The 19,851-nt window shown below is 44.1% G+C and overlaps 1 protein-coding gene across 1 annotated transcript in view; it reads left to right on the forward strand.

Annotated features, from left to right (window-relative positions):
* Positions 1-19,851, forward strand: part of MORN1 (MORN repeat containing 1) — a 3,597,386-nt gene that overhangs the window by 2,733,181 nt on the left and 844,354 nt on the right. The gene's annotated exons all lie outside the window — the stretch shown is intronic.

Consider the following 19,851-nt stretch of genomic DNA (forward strand, 5'->3'; position numbering starts at 1 on the left):
TGGCTCACAAGGGCAGTTAGCTTAGTACTAATCTATGAACCTATGAACCTATCCCTCTGCCTTGGGACCTTAACTACATTTTAGAGAAATTAACCCAACATCCCTTTGAACCTGCCAGGCCTTCCTCCTTACAGATGTGTACATGGAAGATGGTCCTTCTGGTGCCTATCACTTCAGCCAGAAGAGTATCAGAACTGCAGGCTCTATTGGCCTACCGTCCCCCCTACACCGTCTTCTAGAAAGACATGGTGTCCTTGCGAACCAACCCCTCATTTATGCCAAAAGTGGTCAGTGATCTCTCTCTTAACCAATCCATTCATCTGCCCACCGTTTTTCCCTCACCCACTAATGAAGGGGAGAGAATATTGCACTACTTGGATGTGCACAGACAACTTAGATTCTACCTGGACAAGACCATGGCTATCAGAAAGACTAACCAGCCCTTTGTCTCCTTCCACCCCAGATCCCTGGGCAAGGCAGTCTCAAAGCAAACCATTGCATGCTGGATCAGGAAAGCTATTTTCTTCTGCTACTCTCACCATGGAAAAGAAACCCCAAGGGGAATCATGGCCCATTTCTCTAGTTCTGTCGTCACCTCAAGGGCCTTCATGAAAGGCCTAGATGCAGCATCCATTTTGGAAGCAGCCACCTGGGCCAATATCCACATCTTCACCAAGCATTACAAATTGGACCAAGTATCCAGATCTACGACAGGATGTGCCAGGGCAATCCCGCAGCGTCTTGTAGAACGCACTGCATCTACCGCCACTCTCTCATCCTCTTTAGCTGTGGTATGCTCCCACATCTAGAATACTGCAACATGAGAATAGGAGGACATAGAATAGTTGTGTAAAATCTTAACATAACCATAGAGGTCCTTCTCTTCCATGTTACACTATTCCTTCCCGCCCACCAGTTCCCCCAGCTCTTATACCTTCCTGTTCTACCTACATTTCAGTAGGTCTCCAAGTCACACACCTGTAAACAACTGGCACATCTGCTGCTGGGCCTTATTCTCTGCCTGCTGACCTTCAAGTTCTGAGGATTGTGCGTGCAGATGTCACACTTAAGGCCCCTTGGTCTATGGCCCTACACGTGATGTCCCACGCACACTACAGCAGCCAAGCTGAAGCTTTTGTATAGAAGCCAGCGTATGAGTCACCTGAGGGCAGGAAATCCAACACCTAGAATACTGCAACATGGGAGAGAAGGACATCTATGGTTATGGTAAGATTTTACACAACTATTCTTTCCTGAATATACACTGTGAATAATTTCCTAACTAATGGTGTTGAATCAATATTATTCCAGTCTGTTTCTGGTAAATTTAAGTCCCGAGCTAATATTATTCTCCACTCCCATGTTTCATACAAGAAATGTATGAATTCCTCTAGGTCATATGCACTTGACTTTAGTTGTCTATACACTCCAACAGTTGTTATATGTTCCAGGGTTGTCTTTATTGTCAGAGTCACACAGTCTATAGTATTGGTATTACCACTGAACATTTAATAATCACAGGTCTCATAGCTATCTGTAATCCCTATCATAACACCTCCATCTGATTTTTTGTTAGAATGTCTGTTACAGTAAAAGTGTTTATACCCTGACAGAACTGGTTTCCAGTCATTGTTCTTTAACCATGTCTCACAAATAATAACAACATCAATCTTGTGGGAACGTAGCAAATTTTCCAATAAAAAAACTGTATTATTAATGCTCTTAGCATTAACAACCATCAGAGATGGATCAAATTTGCTATCTGTGAACTGTTAAATTTTCAGCCTGGCAAAAATCCTGCCTAGTGTTTGTCAAATACTACAAAATATCTGCTGCAAAAATGTTCTTCCCTGATCTTGACAAATGCACACCATTCTGTCTGAACACATGTCCTAGCAATCTATAGGTCATACTGGAGAGCCCATGAAACCCATAGCTCATACTTAAACCTATTATCAACCAAATACCATAATCAAGAGAGACTTCATTATCCCTCTGTAAATTGGGAATCCTGCACAACTCTGAATTTGCAGGTGCAGATATCCATGACTTTGTAAACACAAACAGTTAAAACACAAAGTCGCTGTTTCCTGAAGGTCTGCTCCAAAAGTACAGGAAAATGAAGAAATGCGATGAAAACACTGGAGTCTGACCACCACAATAAATGGAATTCTTTATTATCGGACAAGCGCTTTCGCGTACATCAAGTACGCTTCTTCAGATCCATAACAATACTCTCAACAACATGTACATATATATATACTGACAACCACTCCTTTAATTGATTAATCAAATAATTAAATAATTAAACAATCAAATACGTAAAAGAAATATAGAACTTTAAAACAAGTCATCATGTTCAACATCATATTTGTAAAAAGACATGAGATGAGACATTTGTAAAAAGCCCGTAACCAAGGTTTTAAAATCAAGTAGATACTGATTTTGGCAAATGTGTGCTATGCTAAAAACTCTATGTATAAAATCAGAAATCGTGACCGCATGTCATAAAATTTTTTGCTAAGGCAACGACCTGCATGTCCTCTCTCACCACATCTATAAACCTTATCTTAGGCCTTATTCTTTTCCTCTTACTTGGCAGCTCCATGCTTAGCATCATTTTCCCAATATACCCAGCATCCCTCCTCAGCACATGTCCAAACCAACGCAATCTCACTCTATGACTTTGTCTCCAAACCGTCCAACCTGAGCTGACCCTCTAATATACTGATTCCTAATCCTGCCCATCCTTGTCACACCCAGTGAAAATCTTAAAATTTTTAACTCTGCCACTTCTAGCTCTGACTCCAGCCTTTCTGTCAATGCCACCGTCTCCAACCCATACAACATAGCTGGTCTCACTACCCTAAAGATTTAAAATGTGCTTTTGACTTAAATAGGACATGTTGGAAGGACATATATGCATCTTAGAGTATCCTGATTCTGTGGAATAGGCTTCCCATCTATGTGAAACAGAGCCCTTCCCTAACCCTATCCAAGTGTAACCTGGATCAATGGATGGGAATCTCATATTCACTCTTGGGCTTATACCTATGTTTCTGATTAAATCATGCCCTAACTATCATACACCCCTTAAAACAACCTCTAAGGCACAGTAACTCATGGGATACATTTGGTTGCATGGGTAGGCTTATAAAGGCCCCAGTGGTCATTGGCCTAGTATACACCTATGAACCTGTGAATATGAGACCTTGGTAACTGAGTTATATCTGGATGACTGATACCTATCCTCAGGTGATGACATTGCCGAGACTTGGTGGAATGGCGGAGATAGTGGTACTGTTGGACCTGCAGGATATTTCAGCAGGTAACTGCTTAGTCACTGCAACAGGTAGATATGTTATAATCACAGACAAATCTGTCAGTCTGCTTAACAGAAGAAAAATAATGAGGACCAAATGTCCAAAACCAGAGACATATTTTAAATATTGCTGTTATTTACTTTATAGGTTGCCAGAATAATAGCTTTGGCACTAGCATGTGTTTTCTGAAGGATATGACATTTAATACTTAAAATTCTGTCATTATTTAGTGCTATCCTAAACTTTTTGATAGAGGACCACTAATTTTATGAGATGGACATCAAAAATGTGAGGCAGAATCAGAAGCATTCTGCTAAATCAGGGATATTTTGAGATCTATGATTACCAAAGTATTTGTGGAATGCTACCTCTCTGTCCATTTGTACTGACTTCATATTTTGAAATACCCACAAAAGATGTACCTTGGTTAAAGATGAATTATTTTAGCTGCACTACACATTGTCCTGGTTTGACAGGCCCTCTGCATTTGAACTATTACTGGCATCAGTCCTATGTTGAAATGCTCATCATTATGATCACTGCTACAGTAGACTAAGGTGTGTGGCTTATATCCTGTATAGGATGTAACAGATGGAAAGCTACCAAAGCTTCAGGGCAACCTCCACACACCCAAATCAGTAGTCAGCTTGAGTTGAGCTAATTAAAAGTCATGTTTGGGAGCTAAGCCATTCAGAGCTTTCTTACCAGAGAAAAGAGCTGTCTATTTTCATTGTAAATCCTGTTGGCCAATAGTCTTGTACTTTAATTCACAGTTGTGGCAGAACTTTTCTCCAATTTTTACAACCACTTTTCTTCCCACACTTTTTTACCTAATTGCTCCTTCTCATACTGCACTATTTTCCTATACATTTAGGCTTCCTTTTTCCTCTCACACTCCACCACTAACTTCAGATGTAATGTGATCCTATCTCGCCTACATTCTCTACAGATGGGTTCGGAGCCGACTCGGCACGCTATACAATAGCACGAAGTCTCTTATTGGCTGAGTTACCTCATATTCCAGGATGCACCACTACTGCTTCCCCAGATCTCGTTTGCCGCTTCTACAGCATAGATGTGGTCTCAGACTTGGCTGAGCTAAGTGCCTCTAGTGCTTAAATTTCTGTCAGAAATTTTGCTAAATTTACCCAAAAGCTGTTTGAACAGCTATTTATTGTTGTGTGACTGATTGGAAAGTTTGTGGTAAAAATTGTGTTTTCTTCGACGGTAAAGGACCCGTTTAAGTTAGAGGGGCCGTTGCCTAGCCCACGCACCTTAGTTAGGGCTGTTTAGCAGTTACTCTTTGTGATTTTGTAATTTAGAACTTTGTGGTAATTGTATTATTTTCTTGGTGGTAAGTGTTCCCGTTTAACTTAGAGGGACCTTGCCTTAGTCTACGTGTATTTTCTTAAAAGTTTTTTTCTCTTTAAAGTTCATTTGAAGTAGATAGCCATGTCTAAAGAACATAGGCCATCAGGATTTAAAAAATGTTCAAAGTGCTCTTATAAAATGTCCATTACGGACGACCATTTGTTATGTGTATACTGTTTGGGGCCGAAGCACCTACAGGAATCCTGTAGCGTTTGCCACGCTTTTTCCTCTCGCGTGCTCCAAGAGAGGAAAAATAAGTTGATTTTGAAAGGGCTTATTACCCCTTCCTTTGAGGAAGCCCTATCTTCTTCTTCTTCCCCGTCGAGGAAGAAAAAATCTTCGGCTCCGACCAGCCCGTCGGATCCGACAGCAAAAAAGTCAAGGCAGGCTTCTCCGTCGGCTCCACGGACTTCGGAGCCGAGTGCGGAATGGTCTGCCTCGATGTCTCCAGCCTCGACTCCTCTGGCTTCAGAGCCGAGAGCTCGGGCATCGAGAGGCGAGTCATCTCCATCGGTTCCACTGCCTTCGGAGCCGATGAAGGTTGCCCGCTCAGGCTCTTCCCCTTTGGTGCCGAAGTCCACATCGGCTCCGAGGGAAATTGCAGTAGTGGTGGAATCTCCCTCGGCGCCGATACTTCTCGAAACCATTCAGAGCCGGTCTCCCAGTCTTTTGGAGCCGGCGGAGAAGTCGACTCGGACCCGGTCGGTCTCTTCTCGGTCCTCGAGGATGTCCGATTCGGATGTAGACAGGGTGCTTCAAAGGCTTTTTCAGTCTCCGGTCTTTCAAAAGTTGGTCTCTGCTCCAGCCCAGTTGGCTCCGGAGCCTTTTTCCCACCCTGCCATCTTGGTTCCTCCTCCAACAGCTTCAGCGCCGTTAGAGTCGGTGTTGGTGGAGCCGGTGGAGGTTGTCGGGTCGGTTCCGACCCTAACTCCAACCCCGCCCTTCGGGTCGGTGTTCGGTACGCGGACCTCCTCTGTCGGCCCCGGGGGGGATGCTTCGGGACCGATACTTTCAGTTCCGAGCCTCCCTCGGTGCGTCGGCGGCCAGAGTTCCGACTGCTGTTGTGGCCTTGGGGGTTGAACCTTCCCAGGACTCTGGGGGTCCCGCCTTCAAGGCCATGAGGAGTGCCTTGGCCAAATCCTCTCTGGCCACTTCTACCATCTCACCACCACCTTCCCTTGGCACGGAGACTGGTTCCTTTGCAATCCCCCTGTCTCACGACAGCGGAGCCCTTGGGCCTGAGGTTATCCCCGTCGGGGGTTCCCTTCTTCCCGGAGGTCCCTCCGAAACATCTTCGGAGGAACCCCCGAGGAAGAGACAGTGCAAGAGGAAGCACGTTGACTCCCCTGATGAGTCTCTCACCTCGGATACCGACCTCGATGATGCGGAAGGGTCCCCCAAGTCGTCCTCAGATGATGTATCCTTTGTGGACATTTTGGAAATCCTTAAGCAACGAGGAGACTGACAGTCCAAACCCCCTTCTGCTGAGGAGTCGGTGTTCCTCAAGGCCTTCGGGGCTCAGCCCTCCGCCTCCTGGGTGTCTCCGCCCTTCGATGAGCTCCTGGATTTGATCTCTCGAAGGGCGTGGGAACATCCAGACTCTGTTGAACCGGTGGCATCACCCCAATAAATTCCTTTCGGCACCCCCTGATAAGGACTTTCTTACCAAAGGTGTGGCTGTAGATGCCTTGGTGGTGGCATCTGCTACCCAACAAGATGTGGCAGAGGCTTCAACATCCGTCCATCCTCCTAATAAGGAGTCTAGGAGAATGGATCGGTACGGGAAGCACACCTTTGCTTCAGCAACCTTTACATTAAGGTCTCTGAACTACCTGACGCACTTTACGAGACTGCAGGGGGATCTAGTCAAGGAGCTTTCGGATACCCTCTCTGGTAACTTACCTGAGCGGTTAGCCCAGACAGTTAACTTCCAGTTGACTACCCTGTCTTCTTATCCAACTCGTCCATGAGGCTCATTTCGTATGCAGCTGAAGGAGCGAGCAGGGCGGCGGGCACAGGTGTTGCTCAACGGAGATAAGCCTGGCTACGCCTGTGTCACTTTGCGGAGGCCTTTCCGATGGGTCCTCCCTTTTTGGACCCAAGGTAAAGGACACGTTGACTCGCTGTGAGCAGGAGGGTAAGACTTTAACTGCCATAGGGGCCTGGTTTTCCACTCCCTTCAGACCTTATCCCAAGGCTCGAAGAGGAGGGAAAATGTGGTTCCATAAGTCTCAAAAGTCTTACTCATCACAGCAGAGCGATTCCCCCTCTAGAGGCAGAGGAAGGGGAAATTTTTCAGGGAGACGCCGTCCCAGAGGCGGCGGAGGCCCCCGCAACACTGGAGACCGCGAGTCCTTTCGTGGCTCCTCCTCCTTCCAGCATCCCTGAAGGAGTGCCCGACTGTGCAGCTCCGGAGCCAGTCAGGGGTCGTTTTTTGAGGCACCTAAAGGCCTGGGAAAGTATCACTCAGGACCAATGGGTGCTCCGAATCATCGCCGGAGGTTACACCATTCCCTTCTCTCAACCCCCCCCCAACCATCCCAAAGAATCCCGGACCCGCCACCCAGTCAACGGGATCTGGCAGCCATCGAAATTTCAAAGCTGCTTCAAAAAGGAGTCATCCAACCTGTCCCCTCAGATCAGGCCAGATCAGGGACTTACTCAAGATTCTTTTTGGTACCAAAAAAGACCGGGGACTTGAGGCCCATTTTGGATCTCAGCAGGTTAAACCGATCAGTGAAAAAGTCCAAATTCCAGATGGTCACCTTGCAAACCATTCTCCCGCTTCTGGAGAAGGGTGTTTGGATGTGCTCCATAGATCTCAAGGACGCCTGTTATCACATCCTGATAGATCAGGCATCCAGGAGACACTTGCGCTTCAGCCTAGGGGACAGTCATTTCCAGTTCCGCGCACTGCCCTTTGGTCTCACCACAGCCCCCAGGGTGTTCACCAAATGTTTGCAGTGGTGATTGCTCACCTGAGAAGTCTAGGATTCCAAGTGTTTCCATACCTAGACGACTGGCTCCTAACTGCCACCTCAAGATATCTACTCTTAAAAACTCTAGCAGCCACTATCTCCCTAGGCAGCTCTTTAGGAATCACCTTCAATTGGACAAAATCCGTATTGCTGCCATCTCAGCGTGTTCTGTTTATTGGTGCAGAAATAGACTCAAGGCAGATGCGAGTCTATCTTCCTGCGGAAAGAATAGCAACATTGCAGTCTCAAGTTCTGGCGTTACTCCTCAGACGTCGCGCTCCAGCGAGGATGGTACTGCAGCTGCTAGGTTCCATGTCAGCCACCATTCTTCTCGTCCCCTTGGCAAGGTTGCATATGAGGATACTCCAGTGGCTCCTCTCAGTCCAGTGGTCTTATCAAGACCTCCCCCTCAGTCACCACATATTGATCACAGAGTCATGCAAACAGGATCTTCGTTGGCGGCTTCTGTCCTCCAACCTGGATCAGGGGCGACCCTTCGTTCCCCCATCCCCCCCGGCCACGTTGACTACGGATGCCTCCCAGACAGGGTGGGGGGGACATTATCTGGGCAGGTCGGTCCAAAGCACGTGGCACTCCGACGAGAGTCTTCTCCACATCAATATCCTGGAAATGAGGGCGGTGCTTTTAACGTTGCAAGCATTGCACGATCACCTCCCCCGGGGAACGATTGCCATTCAGTCCGACAACATGTCAGTGGTCTGGTACTTGAACAAGCAAGGAGGGACCAGGTCTTACCCCCTTTGCAGAGAGGCCATGAAGGTATGGGATTGGGCGATTGCTACCAAATGCTTTCTAGTGGCAACACACATTCCGGGGACATCCAATGTGATAGCCGACAGACTGAGCAGGACTATTCTCTCCCCTCACGAATGGTCCTGGAATCACAAAGTGGTAACACAAATTTTCACCAGATGGGGAGTTCCATGTTACGATCTTTTCGCAACTCCCCTCAACGCAAAATGCCAGCAGTTCTTCTCTCTCATTCCAGTTCTGGGGGAGATGCCCAAGGATGCTCTGGTCCAACCTTGGCCCTCTGGTCTGCTATATGCTTTTCCACCGGTTCCCCTTCTCCCCAAGGTGATTCAGAAGGCGATTCGCTTGGAAGCAAAATGATTCTAATCGCCCCATACTGGCCTCGTCAAGTTTGGTTCCCTTTTCTTCGCAAGTATGCATTGGCCGGTCCCTGGTTCCTGGACCAAATTCCGGACCTCCTGATGCATCAGTCAGGACAGCTCCATCAGTCCCTACATTCATTGAAGCTAGCAGCTTGGCTACTCCTCTTCTGACCATAGTTAGGAGCCATTCTTTTGACCCTGAAGTCTTGCATATTTTGTCCTCGGCCCACAAGACTTCTACAAAAAAGATGTATAGCAGTAAATGGAAAAGGTTTGCTATTTGGGCCCAACTCCGAGGATTAGACCCTATGACAGCTTCAGTGTCAGAGGTTCTGAAATTTTTAACTTCCCTGTTCAACCAGGGTTGTTCGGTGTCTACCATCAAAGTTCAATTGGCAGCTATTTCCAATTTTCACGAGAACGTAGAACCACCCTTAATGAGCAATAAGTTGTGCAAAGCCTTTATTAAAGGAGCTTGGCTTCTACGGCCCCCCATATCTCATCCCGCACCACCGTGGGACCTTAACGTAGTGTTAGCCGCTTTAACCGCACCTCCCTTTGAGCTGGCAGCAACCTGTGACTTGAAATTTCTTTCTTGGAAGACTGCCCTTCTAGTTGCTATCACATCAGCCAGGCGAGTTTCAGAACTTCAATCCTTATGTGTCAAACCACCATACCTGGTATTTCACAAGGATAGAGTATCTCTTAGACCAAACCCATCCTTTATACCAAAGGTTTGTTCTAACTTTTGTTTGCAACAATCACTGGAATTACTGTTTTTTTTCCCTAAGTATACAAACAGAGCTGAGTATACCTTTCACAGCTTAGATGTGCACAGACAATTACGTTCTATTTGGATAGGACACACCAAGCACGAAAATCAGATCAACTGTTTGTGTCTTTTCTGGACAATAAATTGGGCAAAGCAATCACGAAGGTCACTATTGCCAAGTGGATCAGAGACTGCATCAGTCATATTTATCGCATTTCAAATAAAGAGCTTACAATTCCAGTGAAAGCTCATTCTACCAGGGCTATGGCCACTTCGGCAGCCTTTCATTCCAAGCTCTCTATTAATGACATTTGTGCAGCTGCTACGTGGTCTTCTCTACACACCTTTATTTCTCACTACAAATTGGATGTGGCATCTAGGGGTCGAGCTTCCTTCGGTTCTCCGGACCATTTTCCAATGAGCCACCCAGGAATTAGGTGCTAGGGATGCTGTCCTATCTGTAGAGAATGTAGGCGAGATAGGATCACATTACATCTTTTAGTTATGTACTTACCATAACTTTAGATGTATGGGATCCATCTCGCCTACATTCCTAATAACCCACCCTCCTTCCCCCTGCCTTGGAGGCCAGAAGAGACCGGACGGTCCGAATACAACTGTTTCCTCTCTTGAAACACCTGGCAATCTTATAACAACAGTCTATGTTTGTGTGTGCATGTGTGCGGACAAACAAGATCTGGGGAAGCAGTAGTGGTGCATCCTGGGATATGAGGTAACTCAGCCAATAAGAGACTTCGTGCTATTGTATAGCGTGCCGAGTTGGAGCCGAGGATCGGCTCCAAACCCATCTGTAGAGAATGTAGGCGAGATGGATCCCATACATCTAAAGTTATGGTAAGTACATAACTAAAAGTTCTTCCTCTGTCCATTCACCCTCCCACTCATTTCCATAATTTCTCCTTTCATATTTCTCTTATCAATGTTTAAGCAACATCACTACTTGTCTGTAAAGTATTACTAACCTCAAAAACACCCCAGATTAATATTTTCCCTGAAATCAACACGCTATAAATTAACTATTATTGTATTTTTTTTGTTTAATAACTAGCCATTTTATCTTATTTTCTTTCTTGTGTTTTTTTTTTTTTTGTGGTAAAATGTCATGTTTATGTAAGAAACATTTAAAAATCATGCAAACAACTTGATGTACAAATGTTTTACCCTGAGATTTTGAATATCCATTGTGTTAGTTAAATGTTCATAGATTCATAGGTGTGTACTAGGGAATGGTCCTGGAGCATTTACAAGCCTAGCCCATAGAAGTGCCCTGTCATCATGCCGCCATTAGTTCCCGGTGCCTCTATCAAGTAGAGCCACTGGAGTGATCCCTGGGGTGAACTTTCTATTTACCATCCACTCATCAAGATTTTTCTTGAAAAGTCTTAGCGAGGTACTATGCTTGACATGTATGGGAAGTCTATTCCAAAGCATGGGTAGTCTCTGGGTTATGAACCTGTCCCTCCAACATGTTCTGTGGATTGTGGTAATGAGGTTGAGGTCCCTGGAGTGTGTGGTGCAGAGGGATTGGGATTTCTTTAGGTGTAACATTTTTAACAGGGCTAGGTCAGACATGGCTTTGTAAGTCAAGCAGAGATCACCACTTAATAGACGAAATGAGACAGAGAAAAGCTAGAGTTTTTTGAGTCTGTCTATGTAGGGCATGTGTTTAAGGCTGGGATCCTCTTCGTGGGGTACTTTTGTGGCCTTTCCAGTTGTTGCAGGTGTTTAGAAAGGTACATGCCAAATGGGGCATTATACTTGATGATTGGTCTAATGAGGGAAGAGCAGAGAGAGATGATGACCTCTTTCTTCCTGGATCCAAAACCCTTGGTGATGAGATGTGCCACATAGAAGGGATTTCTGACCACAGTGGCAATGTGGTGGTTGAAGGAGAGGTTGCTGTCAACCTGTTCCCCAGATCTCTTATAATGCTTTCAGTGTTCAGTGGGCTACCATCAGTGTGGTAATTAGTGGGAACTGAGTTTCTCCCAAAGGGAATGACGACGCATTTTCTGGCATTAAGCTTAAGGCCATGGTTTTGACACCAGTTGTTGGACTCAGTGAGGCCTTTCTTTAGGTTGTCTCTATCAGTTGGGGAGTTAATAATTGCTCCCAGCTTGCAATCATCTGCGAACTTGGTCAGCCAGAGTCCCTCCGTGTTGGCCTGGACTTCTAACAAGTAGATGCCAAACAGGAGAGGACCCAGGACTCGTGACTGGTCTGCAATCTGATTTGGAGTCTGCTACGTTCATACTGTGGATTCTATCTGTGAGCCACTTTGCAACTCACCTTGTGATATAGGGTTGATCCCTAGTTTGGTGAGTCTATCAATAATTCCTGCTTTGGTGACTGACTCAAAGAAGTCAACCAGGTTGAGCAGGCATGATCTACACTTTACAAAACCAAATTGGGTGTGATCCAGAGTTTGGAGATTCCCTATATCCTTGTTAATTAGATCCATGATGATCCTCTCCATAGCCTTACATATCAGACTCATCAGGCTAATGGGGCAATAATTCCCAGGGTCTGTAGTCACTCCCCCCTTATGGAGAGGGATGACTGTAGCAGTGCGCCATTCTGTAGGGTCAAAGCCTGAGGTGAGGCTGTGATTGAACAGGGCACACAGGTGTGGTGCCAGTTCACTTTGTAGTTCACGTAGAACACAGCCAGAGATATTGTCGGGTCCCATGGAAGCTGTATACTTGGCCTTGGACAATGCAGCTTTAACCTGTGCTGCAGTAATGCTGGGTACCTCATCTTCTTTGGTATTGTGATTGGTCCTTTGGGGGGGGGGCTATAGTTGGCACTGAATCTGTCGTCCAGTATGTTGGCAATATCTGTTGGCTCAGTATAGGAGGTATCATTGTGCAATAACTCAGAGCAAATATGGGTATTGTGGTGGAGATTCTTGATATAACTGTAGAAGGTTTTGTGCTTGTTTTTAGTGTCTGCCACAATTCTGCCTTCATAGGTTCATAGGTTCATACTAGGCTATCTGCCCGAGGGCATTTACAAGCCTAGCCCATAGTTTTGTGGCTTACGCCACCCCTTTAGTATGGGGAACTATACCCATTATTTTGCTGTGCCTCTGTCGAGCAGTGACACTGAGGTAATCCCTGGGGTATATCTGCGATCTCCCATCCATTGGTCAAGATTTCTCTTGAACAAGGCCAGCGAGGTGCTCTGCCTCACATATACCGGGATTTTATTCCACAGCATAGGGAGTCTTTGGGTGATGAATCTATCCCTACAGCACGTCCTATTAATAGCCGTGTCGAGGTTTAAGTCTCTCGCCCTTGTGGCTCTGATGGATCTAGATTTTTTGAGGTGAATCATATTCATCAAATCTGGGTTTGACATGGCCTTGTATGTTAGGCAAAGGTCACCTCTGAGCAAGCGTGCGACTGAATAGAGCTGGAGTTCTTTCAGTCGGGCAGCATAGGACAGATGTTTGAGACCCTTTATCCTTTTGGTGAGGAACTTTTGTGGCCTCTCCAGCTGCTGCAAGTGTCGGGTCAGATACATTCCGAATGGGGCATTGTACTCAATCATTGGTCTGATGAGTGATGAGTATAGGAGACTATGACCTCCCTTGATCTAGATGAGAATCCCTTCATGATAAGGTGGGCAATGTAGAAGGTCTTCCTAACTACTTTAGCTACATGGGTGTCGAATGACAGACTACTATCAACCTGGGTCCCCAGGTCCCTGATAACTTCTTCTGTGCTCAGTGGATTGCCACCTATTTGGTAGCTAGGGGTAACCTTGTTTTTCCCAAGGGTATGACTATGCATTTTTGGCATTTAACTTTAGGCCATGGCTCTGGCACCAGTTATCCGTTTCTGTGAGACCCTTCTGAAGGATATCTGTGTCAGATGTGTTTTCTACTATTGCACCCAGTTTGCAGTCATCTGCAAACTTTGTCAGCCATAACCCTCCTGTGTTTGCTTGTACTTCGGAAAAGTAGATGCCAAACAAGAGTGGGCCCAGGACTGAGCCCTGTGGTACACCACTTGTGACAGACTTTGAGTCTGACATGGCGCCAGCAACTCTGACCCTGTGGGTTCTGTCACTCAGCCAGTTTGCAACCCATCTTGTGATGTATGGGTTAACATTTAAGCTGATGAGTTTTTCAATGATACCCGAGTGGGGTATTGTATCGAAGGCCTTCGCCAGATCGAGGTAGGCTGTATGGACTGCCTTTCATAGCTAGCTTTAGAGGTTTTGATAAGGGATCTCAACTTTTTTTTTGAGGCTAATAAGGGAGTTTTTACAGTCTTGGGACTTCACCTTTTCCTGCAACAGTTTCTGCCTTCTATTGTAGAGTTTAGTAATGTCAGAGGAACCACCAGATTGGCTTCCTTTTTTTGTAGGCGAGCATCTTGGTTCTGTTGGGTATGGCTAGTTCCATGCATTTTTTTACGTGTTTGTACAGTGCATTGGTGTATGATTCAGCAGTCATGTGTATGATTCGGCAGTCATGCACCTATTTTCCATTTGCATGGGTGCTGTGAAGTTATCCACCTCTGTTTTTAGGAGCCCAAAGTCAGCTTTGGAGAAGTTTTTTACGGTGGTTACCTTTGCTGGTGGTGTGAGTGAGATGTTGATTTCCATGGTAATTAGTTTGTGTCGAATCTAACCAGGCAGGAATTGACTATTGGTGTTGAGCAATGGTTGCCCATGTTAGTAATAACCAGGTTAAGGATGTTGTTTCCTCTAGGGGCGGTAAGAATGAGCTAGTCCAGTGCATTGGAATTAATGAATTCCAGGAAGCGTTGGGCAAGTGTATTGATGCATGTGTAGTTTTCCCAGTTGATGGAGTGGTAGTTGAAGTCACCCAGTATGAGAGTGTTGAGTTGGACCCTAATAATTTCCAGGGTGCTTAGGAACATGGAATGAGAGTCTTAGGACATGGTTGGGGGCCTATAGCAAGCTACGACCTGAATTGCCATCTTACCCACTGTTAGTTGTACCTGAAGTACCTCCAATGCTTTAAGCTACTAGTCTGGAGGTGTGCATATCCTTTATGAATATGGCAACCCCACCACCTTTGGAACTTCAGTCCATTTTCTGGGGCCGAAAGGTGTGGAATAAGTTATAGCCTGGTAATGCAGGGGTGCTTTCTGCTGCTTTAAACCAGGTCTCTGTTACAGCACAAATATCGATGTTCTCCATTTTGAGGAGTGCTTCGAGTGAGTGCATCTTGAGATTTAGACTTCTAGCATTGAGCAGCATGACCTTCAGATTGCATTTATTTATAGCTGTTACTGTGGTCATTTGGTCTTTAGAACACCACCTAAAAAAGGCACTATAGGGGTAGCAAGAGCCTTAGCCAGTATCTGGAAACCTAGGGGTGACAGATGCAGGCCATCTTTGGCAAAGCACTGAGGTCTGTCAGTCATGTCATCCCAAGCAGATCGATACTGAATCCCCTTAGAATGACACCTGAAACTTAGCCAATTGTTGAAGTCAGTCATTTTCTGGTTGTATTGCAGTATCATTCTGGGCGATGGAAGGATGCTGCTCAGGGCTAGGGTCATACCTGCCTGTGCCACACAATCTGAGAGCTTCTCCATGTCTCTTTTCATGTAACCCAGGGAGGTACGTCTGAAGTCATTTACACCCACATGGACAATGACAGAGTCATACTTGTACTTGTTGTGGAGTGACCTGAATACGTGTGTTATGTGTCGGATCCTGGCACCCGACAGACAGCTGACTGTTACCTTCTCCTTATTCAACCTAGTGAATGGGACATCAGTGTGTCTCACTATCAAGTCACCTATTATTAGTGTGTTACACAAGCTGTTTTGCCTTAGGGGCTTAGGTTGAGGGGCACACTGTGTAGGTGAGCTATGTGTTTTGTGATGTGTTGTGGTGGTCAAGTGTGACTCTGTTTTGGAGGTCTCTGCTGTTTGGGTAGATTTCTATTGAGAGACTCCCCGAATGTGGGTGTGTGGTTTGTGTTTTTATGTGATAGCTGTGATGGTGGGTGTTCTGGAGGGCTATGTCTTCCATGTGGTGTGGTGCAGGTGTTGACCTCCTCTTGACCAGCTATTCTGGTCTTGGCTGGAGAGTGCATGTCTTCCAGTTTGGCTATATAAGTGCATCTCTCACAAGTCTGAGTGTTGGGGGTAAGAGGAGAGGGTTGTCTGTGTACATGAGGCAGTTGCTACGCAGTCTCAGAATGACCATCTTCACTAGGTTAATAGGAGAAAACACAGGGAACTGACCTTTAGACATGCCAGGAGGTATGGTCATTATTAATAAGTAGTGGAGCTGTTTCCTTATAGGAGGTTTAGTGCTGTTAGCACTTGTGTGCTACAATAATTACTACAAGAAACCATATGAAGTGCTTGGCATATAAGCTAGTTAAATGCAAGAGAGAAGAGAACTAACATGATTTATTTTATTTTATTTAACATGTGTTGACCAGGTTTGTCCGACTGAGCTGAAGAGCCCTTTTTCAGCAAGGCCTAGGGAGAAAGCTCCAACATATTATACAATTTTCATTATAAATTAGCATTAAACAGCAATATTACAGGATTATTACAAGGCATTAAGTAGCAATACAGTGTTATAGTGTGAATAATCAGGAGTATAGCAAAGCTCTTTCAAGATGTATAAAAATAAATATGTCATTAAGATGAATATAGTTTTTGGGGTAGGTGGTTACAAAAACCCAGTTTTATGATAATGTAGTTGCATGAAGGCAGACAATTACAATAGAATGTTTCTCTGAGGTGATTTGCTTAATAGGTTTTAGAAGAGAGTAAAAGGAGTAGTCAAGGAAGATTAGAGAGAGCTAGTGAGAAGAGTGAGTTAAGGCCAGAAAGTAGATTAAGGTATGGGAATTAGGGGATGTTTAAGGAAGGAGAGTGCAGTGGCAGGACCAGTGACTTTTTTTAAAGTGCTCTTTGGTGGCTGTCTTAAATTGTTTAGGATGTGTAAGGGTCCTGATTTCTAGTGAGAGCCTGTTACAGGCAATAGTGGGGTGATAGCTGTACATGTTACATGTTACGTCCAAATCTAGACTTGCGTTTGTAAATTTGTAGTAGGTCATGATTAGAGCTTCGGAGAGGTCTGGAGGGAGAATAATGAGAGATCTAAGGGAAAAATTGAAGAGCAGACTTTCTGGCACTGGTAATAGTATACCTTAGCTTAGTGGCACTGCACAGCACGCAAACCTGTGCAAACATGGGCTTTTAAAGCAGAAAGTTGAAAGAGAGCTAGAAACCACTCCTTTTGTGGTAGATAGGCAACCTAGTGCTTACCACTCCCACTGATAAGCTGAGAGGCATCCCTCTAACACAGAAAGGTCTGGGAAACTCAGAAACTACAATACAGTCCTGAATACAGCAAATCTATATCTGGACTACTCTAGTTACAGGAAAGGCGGGAAAACAAGCTAGAACTTCTTTTTTTTTTAAATATAACAGTAGCAAACGAGCAAATTGATTTAAACAGATTAACCAATTAACCAATGAAAAAGCTCAAAACTGTGCCCTCTTCCAGCAATCTTCAAAACTCCTGGCACTAGGGTGCAAGGGAACCTTCTCCAAAAAAAGATGGCCTGGATCAGTGCTCAAGTTATACAAACAAAGCTAGATTCAGCAGGTCTGAATCCAGTCTATGTACAGCAAACAAGGTGCACTAATTTCAGAAAGAAAGAGTTCAAATAAGCAGGCATAATAAGCCTTTAACCAGAAATTCCCAGCTGAGAAGGGTAGAATCTACCCTCTCCTCCCACAAGAGTGCAGACCACAAACCTTCTTAATGTAAAATAATTGGCCTGAAGCTTAAGTGATTATACCAGAACTACTACACTTTTAGAATAACAGACACTAAACCTTCAATCAGCAACTCCCAACTTAGAAGGATGTAAGCTACCTGTGCTGCCACAAGAGTGCAGACCGCAAACCTTTTTAATTTTATTTATTTATTTATATTTGTTGACCGGGAGTGTCTGACTGGACGTAGGTCCCTTTTCAGTGGAGGCCCGGGGAGAAAAGCTCCACAGTTAAAATAAACAGACAGTAGTTACATTGGATTACATAGCGATTAACAATTTGATTAACATAGCAATTAATTGCAAACATATTTACAGATGAAGAACATAGTACTTAATGTAAAACAACTGGCTTGTAGCCCAAGTGCTTAAACCAAAAGGTTTAGAATAACAGTTACAATTTAATCAGGCTACTAACAAGCAGTAATAAATGCAATTGAGTACTTTTAAGAATAGGCAGCAAAAGCAATAAAGTAGGAAGAAATACAAATACAGTAAAAGCAGATGAATCAAGTGCAATTTTTTTAATGTAACAGTAGCAAACTGATTTAAACAAATTAACCAATAAAAAAGCTAAAGACTGAGCCCAATTCCAGCATCTTCAATCAGACAAGTTGTAACTGCACACTCCTGCCACTAGGGTGCAGGGAAACCTTCTCCAAAAATGATGGCCTGGATTAGTGCTCAAGTTATACAAACAAAGCTAGATTCAGTAGGTCAGAATCTAGACTATGCTACAGCAAACAAAGCACACCAATTTCCAAAACCAATGACAGATGGCATGTTTAAATGCCAGGCGTGTAATTTTTGTCAATACATCTTGGAATCCAATAGATTTAAAGTTCACGATTACGAATACAAGTTGAAGCTAAGAGCTAACTGTAACTCAAGAATGGTGATCTACTTAGCTATGTGCCAAACCTGTACAGCTTTCTACGTGGGCAAAACAGAACGACGCCTACGTGACCGCATTTATGAACATACTTATGCGATCAGGAAGCAGAAACTTGATAATGCACTAGCAAAACACATTTCAGTTTATCCCAACCATATGTTTAAATTTTTGATTATTGACCAGATCACACAGGACTTCAGGGGTGCTCCTCTCCCACTTAAGTTAGAAGAGCGAGAGCTGTTTTGGCAAATTAGACTCAACGCATACAGTTCACCAGGTCTGAATGAGAACTGTTCTTTAAGTAGTGTTCTTAAACTTAGGAACCTTAATAGGTAGGCTGTGTCAGGTTACCTTCCACACTAGCATGACACAGTTATTCTAATGCTTTTGAGCACCTTGGTTCAGTGACCTTATGTGTAATTTTTGCTGAGTATTTTTTGCTGAGAATTTGTAGTTTTATCTTGATACTTTACTTATTACCAATTATGTTCAGCACACTTGATGTGCTTCAATATACAGAGTTTAGTGCACTAACATAGGTATTTGTATTAACTCAGTTTTACAAACACCAGCGGAGTTTTTATGCACTTGTAATTATTATTTCTTTGCCTCACCAGCTTAATAGTAGGCTAGATTTACACATTTTTTATAGACAACGTTAGTTGTACTTTTAGTCTATTTGGATTTTTAGCTTTTACTTTAAAAGCAGTTTTTAGTCTAGTTGTGTTTGCAAATAGTGCGTGTCTTGTAAGTCAGCTTTCACTTTAAGTAGCTAATTGACTTTGTAAGTATTAGCCCAGAGAGTATTTAAGCTGTGACTTTTTGTTTTTCTTGATCTGAAGAAGTTTGTTTATTGGAATAAACGAAAAGCGCTTTATCATTTCGTTCTGTGCTACTGTGTGGTTTCTTCTCTATTTTGTTTTACAATAAGCCTTTAACCAGAAATTCCCAGCTCAGAAGGGCAGAATCTACCCTCTCTTCCCACAAGAATGCAGACCACAAACCTTTTAATGTAAGATAACTGGCCTGAAGCCCAAATGCTTACATCAGAACTAATACAATTTTAGAATAACAGACACTAAGCCTTCAATCAGCAACTCCCAACTTAGAAGGATGTAAGCTACCTATCCTGTCACAAGAGTGCAGACCACAAACCTTCTTAATATAAAACAACTGGTCTAAAGCCCAAGTCTTTAAACTAAAAGGCTTAGAATAACAGTTACAATTTAATCAGGCTACTAACAAGCAGTAATAAATGCAGCAGAATAATTGCAACTGAGTACTTTTAAGAACAGGCAGCAAAAGTAAAAGAAAGTAATAAAGTAGGAAGAAACACAAATACAGTAAAAGCAGATGAAGGGATTGGGAGGAGTGTCCAAAATGAGATTTATAATAGGGGTGGGCAACTCAAAAGCCACCAAATTTAAGAACACAACAAGGACGTGCAGGAGGGTGGGGAACTCATAAAACCCCAAAAGAACAGAAAACTTAAAACAAAACAAATGTAATGCTAGAATAAGATACAAAATAGAAGTGATCAAACCTTAAGTAAAGAGCTTCAAATCA

This window comes from Protopterus annectens, chromosome 2.part1 (assembly GCF_019279795.1).
Source record: "Protopterus annectens isolate FY-2018-M chromosome 2.part1, PAN1.0, whole genome shotgun sequence".
Taxonomy (NCBI): domain Eukaryota; kingdom Metazoa; phylum Chordata; order Ceratodontiformes; family Protopteridae; genus Protopterus; species Protopterus annectens.